Source organism: Palaemon carinicauda, chromosome 21 (genome assembly GCF_036898095.1).
Source record: "Palaemon carinicauda isolate YSFRI2023 chromosome 21, ASM3689809v2, whole genome shotgun sequence".
NCBI classification, from domain to species: domain Eukaryota; kingdom Metazoa; phylum Arthropoda; class Malacostraca; order Decapoda; family Palaemonidae; genus Palaemon; species Palaemon carinicauda.
In genome coordinates this window covers 124,038,492-124,048,491 of record NC_090745.1, presented here as the reverse complement: position 1 = coordinate 124,048,491, position 10,000 = coordinate 124,038,492, and the positions used below count along the sequence as shown (strand labels likewise).

Genomic DNA, 10,000 nt, shown 5'->3' with positions numbered 1-10,000 from the left:
TGAAAAAAAAAGATTAAGCTCTTCATGGAAGCAAGTGAAATAAAAAAATGAAGCTCTTTTTGGAAGCAGGGAAATGGAAAAAAAAAGATTACGCTCTTCCTGGAAGCAAGTGAAATGAAAAAAAAAAATAAGCTCTTCCCGGAAGCAAGTGAAATGAAAAAAAATAAGTTCTTCCTGCAAGCAAGTGAAATGGAAAAAAATAAGCTCTTCCTGGAAGCAAGTGAAATAAAAAAAAAATTAAGCTTTTCCTGGAGGCCAGTGAAATGAAAAAAATGAAGTTCTTTCTGGAAGCAGGGGAAATGAAAAAAAAAAAGATTAAGCTCTTTCTGGAGGCAAGGATAATGAAAAAAAGATTAAGCTTTTCCTGGAAGCAAGAGAAATGAAAAAAAAAGAAGCCCTTTCTGGAAGCAGGGGAAATGAAAAAAAAAAGATTAAGCTCTTCCTGGAAGCAAGTGACAGGAAAAAAAAGATGAAATGATGAAAGAGGAAAATGGAAAAGAAAATTATTAAATGTTAGATAAGGGGTGAATGTAATTCTCTGAGACATGTGTAAACTTTCTTATTGTCAAATAAATTTTCATTTTTATGATTTGCAAAAATTTTCTTTTTTATAGTTTATAAATGAAAAATCTGTTTTAATGTTGTTGCAGTTCTTAAAATATCTTAATTATTCATTACTGTTCAATAGTTTATTTATTTACTTATTTCCTTTCTTCACTGGGATATGTTTCCCTGTTGGAGCTCTTCGGCTTGTAGTATCCTGCTTTTCCAACGCGGATTGTAGCTTAGCTAATAATAATAATAATAATAATAATAATAATAATAATAATAATAATAATAAGATTTAGTGTTATCTTGCCAATACTTAAGCCAGTTGGGAAGCAAACACAAGATCGACACTTAGTCTAAAAGGTAGCTAAGAATACGGCAGTCTAAGAGGGGGGGGGGGGGTCGCAGCCCCCCGGTAAGCAAGAATAAGGCTCCTAGGTTAGATTAGGTGGGGAACTTCACGTTCTTTTGTTAGTTTCCCTTTTAAAATTGGGTTGTCAGTCATAGCTTTTGAAATTTTAAACCCTTGACTGGTGAACGCCAAACTGGGGTTCGATTCCCACTCAAACCCATTAGTTCCTTTGGTCGCCGCAACCTAACCATCTTTGTGAGCTAAGGATGGGAGGTTTGAGTGAGAATATAGGTCTACCTGCGGAGTCATCAGCTTCCATTTCCTGGCCCTCGTTAGTACTAGCTTGGGTGGAGAGGGAGCTTGGGCGCAGATCATATGTGATATGGTCAGTCTCTGGGGCATTGTCCTGTTCGATAGGGCAATGTCACTGTCCCTTGCCTCTGCCATTCATGAGCGGCCTTTAAATCTTTAAACCCGGTCTGTCCCAAAAACTACAAAGGCTCCGTTAGATACAAAGACTTATTCCCGTTTTCTGATATTTTATTAACAAGTCAAAAGATTTTTCCCTAGCGGGAGAAAACTGCAATTAGTGGGGAAGATTTTTCCCTAGCGTGAAAAAACTGCAATTAGTGGGGAAGATTTTTCCCTAGCATGAGAAAACTGCAATTAGTGGGGAAGATTAAATGATTTTTGGGATTAAAATTGTTGATTTTATTTGTAAATAATATTTCCTATTCTTGTCCTTTATTGAAAAACATAAATATAATCGTTCCGTATATACACTGTTAAAAATTTGCATTAAAAAACGGTAAATGTTTGGCTACATTTATTCATAGATTTTTACTGTTTTAAAACGTATATATTGACGTAAAGGAGTGATATTACGGTTACTAACCGATAAAAAAGAAAATAACAAAGAAGGGTAAAATTACGGTCGCCTGTACTTCACTGAAATACGGATGAGAACAGTATATTTTTACGGAGCATTTCCGATTAAAATTACGGTTTTTTTTTTCAAGTGTACCGTCTTCGTAAAATCACTCTATATATACTGTCTATACAGTATGTGGTTCGATCCCAATGTGAGGTAGGAATTTATTTTTATTTATTTCCTTTCCTCACAAGGATATTTATCGTTGTTGAAACCCTTGGGTTTATATAGAATATCAAAATCATGTAGTGGAGGTTTTAAAGATAATCTATGACAAAATTATAAATATTATCCTGAATATTATTAAGTGGAGTTTATATCTAACTTAATATACCTACGTTTTAATATCTCTCGTTATAATTTTCTTCTAGGATGAAACTCATTTCTGGCAACCCACTTTTAATAAAAAATCTCAACAATAAACAGAAACATATTCTTATAATTATACTGTCATTAGATTTCCCAACAGACAAAATATATCACATCTGTTCTTAAAATATTTTATATTAATTGTTAATTACTTTTCTTGTAATTTCCTTATTTCCTATCCTCACTGGGCTATTTTCCCCTGCTGGAGCCCTTGGGCTTATAGCATTTTGCTTTTCCAACTAGGGTTGTAGCTTAGCAAGTAATAATAATAATAACAACAACAACAACAATAATAATAATAATAATAATAATAATGATAATCTAACGTAACCTTAAAACCGATTACAAACGATTTGAAAGTGAATTTCATAACCATTAGTTTTGTTTTTTTCTAGATAATTTGCCAAGCGTTGCCGGTTTTTCTAAGTGAGAAAAGGCCAACTTCTAATCAAGAGAAGCTTTAAAAGGCCAACCCATTGGTAGAAAAAGGCCAAATATATAGTATTTAAGGCCCGCCTTTTTTCATATTTCTAAAGGAAAATCAATTTTTAAAAAAGGCCAAATTTGAGTTTTTTTTGGCCTGAAAAAAGAGCCAAACTGGCAACCCTGCTGCAAATTTCCTTTCAACATTAATCGTCGTATCTCGAATAGTTAATTCTAATAGTCGGACCTTCTCCATCATTCTAGAAGTTTTAATCCAGCTGTGACCAAGATGTGGAATGATCTTCCTAATTGGGTAGTTGATTCGGTAGAAATTCAAAAGTTCAAAGTTGCAGCAAATGTTTTTATGTTGAACAGGGTGACATAAGTCTTTTTATAGTTTATATATTAAATATCTGTTTTGATGTTGTTAATGTTTTTAAAATATTCTATTGTTAATTTTTTCTCATATCGTTTATTTATTTCCTATTTCCTTTCCTCACCGGGGTATTTTTACCTATTGGAGCCCTTGGGCTTATAGCATCTTGCTTTTCCAACTAGGGTTGTAGCTTAGCTAATAAGAATAATAATAATAATAATAATAATAATAATAATAATAATAATAATAATAACAACAACAACAAATATCTCAAAGAATACAGTCCTCATTTCCTTTCCTCACTTGGCTATTTTGTCCTATTGGAGCCCTTGGGCTTATAGCATCTTGCTTTCCCAACTAGGGTTGTAGCTTAGCTAATAATAATAATAATAATAATAATAATAATAATAATAATAATAATATCTCAAAAGAATACAGTCCTTATTTCCTTTCCTCACTGGACTATTTTTTCCTATTGGAACCTTTGGGCTTCCAGCATCTTGCTTTTCCATATAGAGTTGTAGCTTAGCTAATAATAATAATAATAATAATAATAATAATAATAATAATAATAATAATAATAATAATAATAATAATAGTAAATATCTCAAAGAATAGACAGCTGTGTCTAATGACAGGGCCGTTAAAGCTCCATAAACAATAGCACAATAGAGAAAATAATCGTTGTGATTAAACACAATGATGTTGCAGAAAGATGCAACATCCACAAGTGGCACTATCACACTGCAACGTCCTCGACCGCTGCTTATTATACCTTTCAAGACGACAACGTCACGGACGGCTAACTTCCTCTCTCTAGCTCCTGAGCAGTGATTCGGCAAAATGCTGCCTTTTCACTACCATGGAAGTGCCGCTAGGGCCTTATGGGTCCTTTGACTGGCCAGACGGTATTACATTGGACCCTTCTCTCTAGTTACGGCTCATTTTCCCTTTGCCTAAACATACACCGAATAGTCTGGCCTATTCTTTCCAAATTCTCCTCTGTCCTCATACACATGACAACACTAAGCTTATCAAACAATTATTTTTAGCTCAAGGGGTTAACTACCTCTTGGTCAAGGTAGAAGAGACTCTTTAGCTATGGTAAGCAGCTCTTCTAAGAGAGGGACACTCCAAAATCAAACCATTGTTCTCTAGTCTTGGGTAGTGCCATAGCCTCTGTACCATAGTCTTCCACTGTCTTGGGTTGTAGTTCTCTTGCTTGAGGGTACACTCGGGCACACTGTTCATCTTATTTCTTTTCCTCTTGTTATTTTGAAGTTTTCATAGTTTATATAAAATGGATTTAGTTTAATGTTGTTATCATTCTTCCTCACTGAGCTATTTTCCCATTTAGAGCCCTTAGGCTTATAGAATCCTGTTTTTCCAACTAGGGTTGTAGCTTAGCAAATAATAATAATAATAATAATAATAATAGTAATGATAATAATAATGGCTATGAGTCGAACGACATACCTTGAAGGTTTTAAAGGCCGCTCATGAATGGCAGAGACAAAGGACAGTAACAATGTCCTAGAGACTAACCATATACATATGATCAGCGCCCAAGGCCCCTCTCCACTCAAGCTAGGACCAGGCAGGGCCAGGCAATGGCTGCTGATGACTCAACAGGCAGACCAATATGCGCCCCCATCCTTAACTAACAAGGATGATGAGGTTGAAGACAATGCAAGAAACTATCGAGTTTGAGCGGGACTCGAACCCAGGTCCAGCAGGTCACCAGGCATAGACGTTTCCAAATGGCCACTATTATTATTATTATTATTATTATCATTATTATTATTATTACTTGCTAAGCTACAACCCTAGTTGGAAAAGCAGGATCCTATAAGCCCAGGGGCCCCAACAGGGAAAATAGCCCAGTGAGGAAAGGAAAGAAGGAAAAATAAAATCTCTTAAGAACAGTAACGACATTAAACTAAATATTTCTTAAATAAACTATAAAAACTTCAAACAAAATTAGAAGAAGAGAAATAAGATACGATACCGTACCCGTGTACCCTCAAGCAAGAGAACTCTAACCCAAGACAGTGGAAGACCATGCTACAGAGGCTATGGCACTACCACAACACAGATGTACTGCTAGCAGGGTTTAAACTTTCAATATAATTACCTTAGTTTCAGGTAATTTGCATGGTTTCAAGGTAATTTTTAAGGTAATTATATTAGTAAGGTAATTTTGGTTTTACTAGCTTCAAATATAAGGAAGTTGGAACAGTTTTAAGGCAATCTAGGGTAAAAAGCAGCAGCATTTAAGGTAGTTTCTACAAGCTCAAGTTTAAACCTTGATTGCAAGGGAATATTACCAGATATTCAAAGACCTCCAATCATCACCTGCAAGTAAATTGGATGCAAGAAATTAACCATGTTGTTGGGTGTAACACTTGTTGTCGGTGAGTCATGCCAACGCATTACTTCAACTATCACATTTTCCTTTTTTTCATATTAAGTATTGTATTTATTAAATATTCCGAACAAGATTTGTTATTCTAACTTCTAGGCAGTTCTAAGAGATTTGTTGGTTGCAAGTGCAAGGATGAAACAAGCCAAAAGATAAGTGATATCTCTGATATCCGACTCCTTTGTTAACTGAACAATTGCACGGGCAATTCCAACAATCCCTCTGTACAGTCAAATTGACACAAAACTCCAATATATGTCAACTGTCAATCTGAAGAGACTCCAATCTTAAACTTGGAGAGAAAAAAAAAAAAAAAAAAAAAAAAAAAAAAAACAGGGTTCTCAGCCGTATTTCAGTAAAATACAGGCGACCGTAATTTTACCCAACTTCGTTGTTATCTTTTACGAGTTGGTGACCATAATATCACTCCTTTACGTCGATTTTATATCCGTTTTTTAAAACGGTAACAGCCTGGAAACATTTATTTTACGATTTTTACCGTCTTCTAACGGCACATTTTTAACAGTGTATATATATACACATATATAATTTATATATATATATATATATATATATATATATATATATATATATATATATATATATATATATATATATATATATATATATATATATATTATATACTTATATATATAAATATGTATATATATATACACAATTATATATATATATATATATATATATATATATATATATATATATATATATATATATATACAGATACAGACACACACACAAGTACATCCTAAAACCATTACTACCACCATCTCACTTTGTCAGTAACAAATCTAAACCACAAATGTCCGAACACGCACAAATTGTCTCTCCATCCTCGTACGAAACCTCGTCTTCGTCACACTGATGCAAATCGTCCGAACAAATTGTTTTTGTACCCAACCAAATGATCATCACCATTAAATGATAATGAATCCCGGCCACTGGAAGCGACTTCCGAATTGTATAATGAGAAGGATGGTGATGTTAATTCACTGTGGAATACATTTTAACAACTGCTGGGTTGGTCATTAAGATGGTGATCTGGTGAGGTTGAAGGATAGTTCTTATCTTAAGTAAATAATGCAATTTGAAAAACATAGATAAATGGAAGATAGATTTTTATTCTGGTGACGTAAATCTTTTCTTCAGAAAAAAATATACAATAATTAAATGATAAATAAATAAATTGATTAATAAATAATAAATAAATAAATAATATATTGAAAGAAATAATGGAAATTAGATTCTACTCTGGTAACAATATCTTTTTAGAAAACACGCTTTTATCACAAACAAAAAATAATTAAAGAAATATTTCTTTACATAGAAATCATATATATATTTACATTATATATATATATATATATATATATATATATATATATATATATATATATATATATTATACAGTATATATATATATATATATATATATTATATATATATATATATATATTCAAATATATATATATATATATATATATATATATATATATATATATATATATTTTTAATATATATACACACACACACACACACATATATATATATATATATATATATATATATATATATATATATATATATATATATATATATATATATATATAATTAGCTTTACCTGAATGAAAAAAAAAAGATAATACAAAAACAGATAGCAAAAACTATGAGAAAAATTTATTCTTATAAATCTATATGAAAATGCTTTTACACGAATGTAAAATGGAGATAAAAAATATAGATCGATTATATCAGCCAATAAAAATCGTTAAAACCCCTTTTTAACGACCGTCTCTGAATTTCGCTGGCACATGTCTTCAAGAGTGCCAAGATTAAACGACCCTTAATGTCCTTTGGGTTGTGTAGTGTTGGTTTGTTCCATTGATTGAGGGAAAAAAAAAAAAAATGATAGGATTATTCAAATACAAAACCGCGTGATATGATTATCCGAAAGAAAAAAAAAGATTATTCAAAAAAAAAAAAAAAAAAAAAAAAAAAAATGATTATTAAAAAAAGCGCGTGATATGATTATTAAAAAATAAAAAAATAAATAAAAAAACCCACGATATGAAATTACGTTTTTACACGTTATTATCATCACTAGGGTCCAAAACCGTTCAAAAATATTGGATAAATATATAAAGACGGACGCAGATTCAACCTTTCTCAACCCTCCAACTTTCGGCTGAAGATGAATAAAAGAAAGACAGAGATGATGAGAACGGATTATGTAATGAATGATGAAATAATATAGATGGTAGCTGTTACCAGGTCTTTTAGAGTTAATAAAACGTATTTTAGGATGTAGAAAGACCAAACATTAACTATCATACGGTAGTTTGGGCAATTTGTGGGAGATTGCTGTTTTCCAAGTGGTTGCCGTTCAACGTGACAGGCACTAGAAGAGTTGGAAGACCCAGGCCTACATGGCTCAGGACTATGAAGCATGAAGCAGGAGATGAAAGGAGAAATATTGATTTAAAAGGTCAAGATAGAGACGGCTGGCGAAATCTAACCGAGGCCCCTTGCGTCAATAGGCGTAGGAGGAGGAGATGATGATGATGATGATACATATATATATATATATATATATATATATATATATATATATATATATATATATATATATATATATATAAATTATAATATATATATATATATATATATATATATATATATATATATATATATATCTATATATATAGATATATATATATATATCTATATATATATATATATATATATCTATATATATATATAGATATATATATATCTATATATATATATATATATATATATATATATATATATATATATATATATATATATATATATATATACATATAGCCAGAAAATTTCTCTTTAATATACAGGGGAGATTACTTGTTAAGCTACAAGTTTAGTTGGAAAAGCAGGATGCTATAAACCCAAGGGTTCCAACAGAATAAAAAGCCCAGTGAGGAAATGAAATATGGAAACAAATAGTGTGCCTGAGTGTACCCTTAAGCAAGAGAACTCTAACCCAAAACAGTGAAAGACCATGGTACAGAGGCTATGGCACTATCCAAGACTAGAGAACATTGGATTGGTTTTGGAGTGTCCTTTTCCTAGAAGTGCTGTTTACCATAGCTAAAGAGTCTCTTCTACCCTGCTACGAAATTATTTGAATAATTTCTATTTACCTTCATGATAATGATAATAGATACTATCATTACTATCATCATTTTCAGTTCTATTCCTGTATGCACTTTCCCTTGTTTCCTTCAGGCCTGGGCAAGAAACGCACCTTAGGGTTGTGCTGGCTGATGTGATAACGTCTCTGACTGATGAACGCAAGACTGGGGTTCGAGTCGCGCTCAAACTTGTTAGTTTCTTTGTTGGCTGCAACCTCACCTTGTGAATTAAATAGGGGACCTTATAGGTCTATCTGCTGAGTCATCAGCAGCCATTGCCTGGCCCTCCTTGGTCCTAGCTTGGGTGTAGTGAGGACTTGGGCGCTGATCATAGATATATATGGTCAGTCTCTAGGGCATTGTCCTGCCTGATAGGGCAATGTCATTGTCCCTTGTCTGTGTCATTCATGTGCGGCCTTTAAACCTACCAGCCCCATTGGCCTCTGCTCTCAAATAAACAGTAATAATATATATCAATTCTCAGCTAACCGATTACGTTTCTTTGGCCCACAAACAATACCCAAAAATAAAAGTGGTTAAAATTTCATTATGTCTAACCACGCAACTCTCTCTCCAGTAAAAGCAATTTTCATCACGCGCCTCCATAGTGACATCCCTTGCCAGAGAATTTTCGTCCATTTAAGGAGCAGAAATTGAGAAAGAAATAGAAAGTAAATTAATTACACAGAAGTCAAGCTGTGGAGAATAGGGTCATGACCGTTTATCATTCATATATTATCCAGCTTGCTTGCTAAAGTAACAATAATAATTCTATATAATGAATTCATAGGGTACGAGGCAATTACCTTGAAACATGGTTTGGGTGTTCAATGACTGCTTTTTCATAATTTGTGCTTGGCTTTCAGATCACATTTCACTAGCATTATTATTATTATTATTATTATTATTATTATTATTATCATTATTATTTTTATCATTGATATTATTACTATTAATATTTTTATTACTTGATCAGCTACAACCCTAGTTGGAAAAGCAGAATGTTATAAGCCCGGGGGCTCCAACTGGGAAAATAGCCCAATGAGGAAAGGAAATAAGTTAACTACAAAACAAGTAAGTAACTACTGAAACTAAATATTTTAAGAACACCAACAACGTTAAAATGAATTTCATATATAACTATAAAAACTTTAAATAACCAAGAGGAAGAGAAATAAAATAAAATAGTGTGACCGAGTGTGCCCTCAAGCAAAAGAACCACATATACCATAACAAACAGTACATCAAATGGTTAATTCACATGTTTTCAACATGGGGAATACACCATTCTCATGAAGCAGTGCAATGATCTCTTACCGACCTGCGCGGGACATGACAGAGCATGATGCAATGTTATTATTGTGGGGTAGTGTTAATACTTCTTGTT

The 10,000-nt window shown here is 32.4% G+C and overlaps 1 protein-coding gene across 4 annotated transcripts in view; it reads right to left on the bottom strand.

Moving 5' to 3' along the window:
* Positions 1-10,000, bottom strand: part of LOC137615476 (A disintegrin and metalloproteinase with thrombospondin motifs 6-like) — a 438,455-nt gene that overhangs the window by 49,700 nt on the left and 378,755 nt on the right. The gene's annotated exons all lie outside the window — the stretch shown is intronic.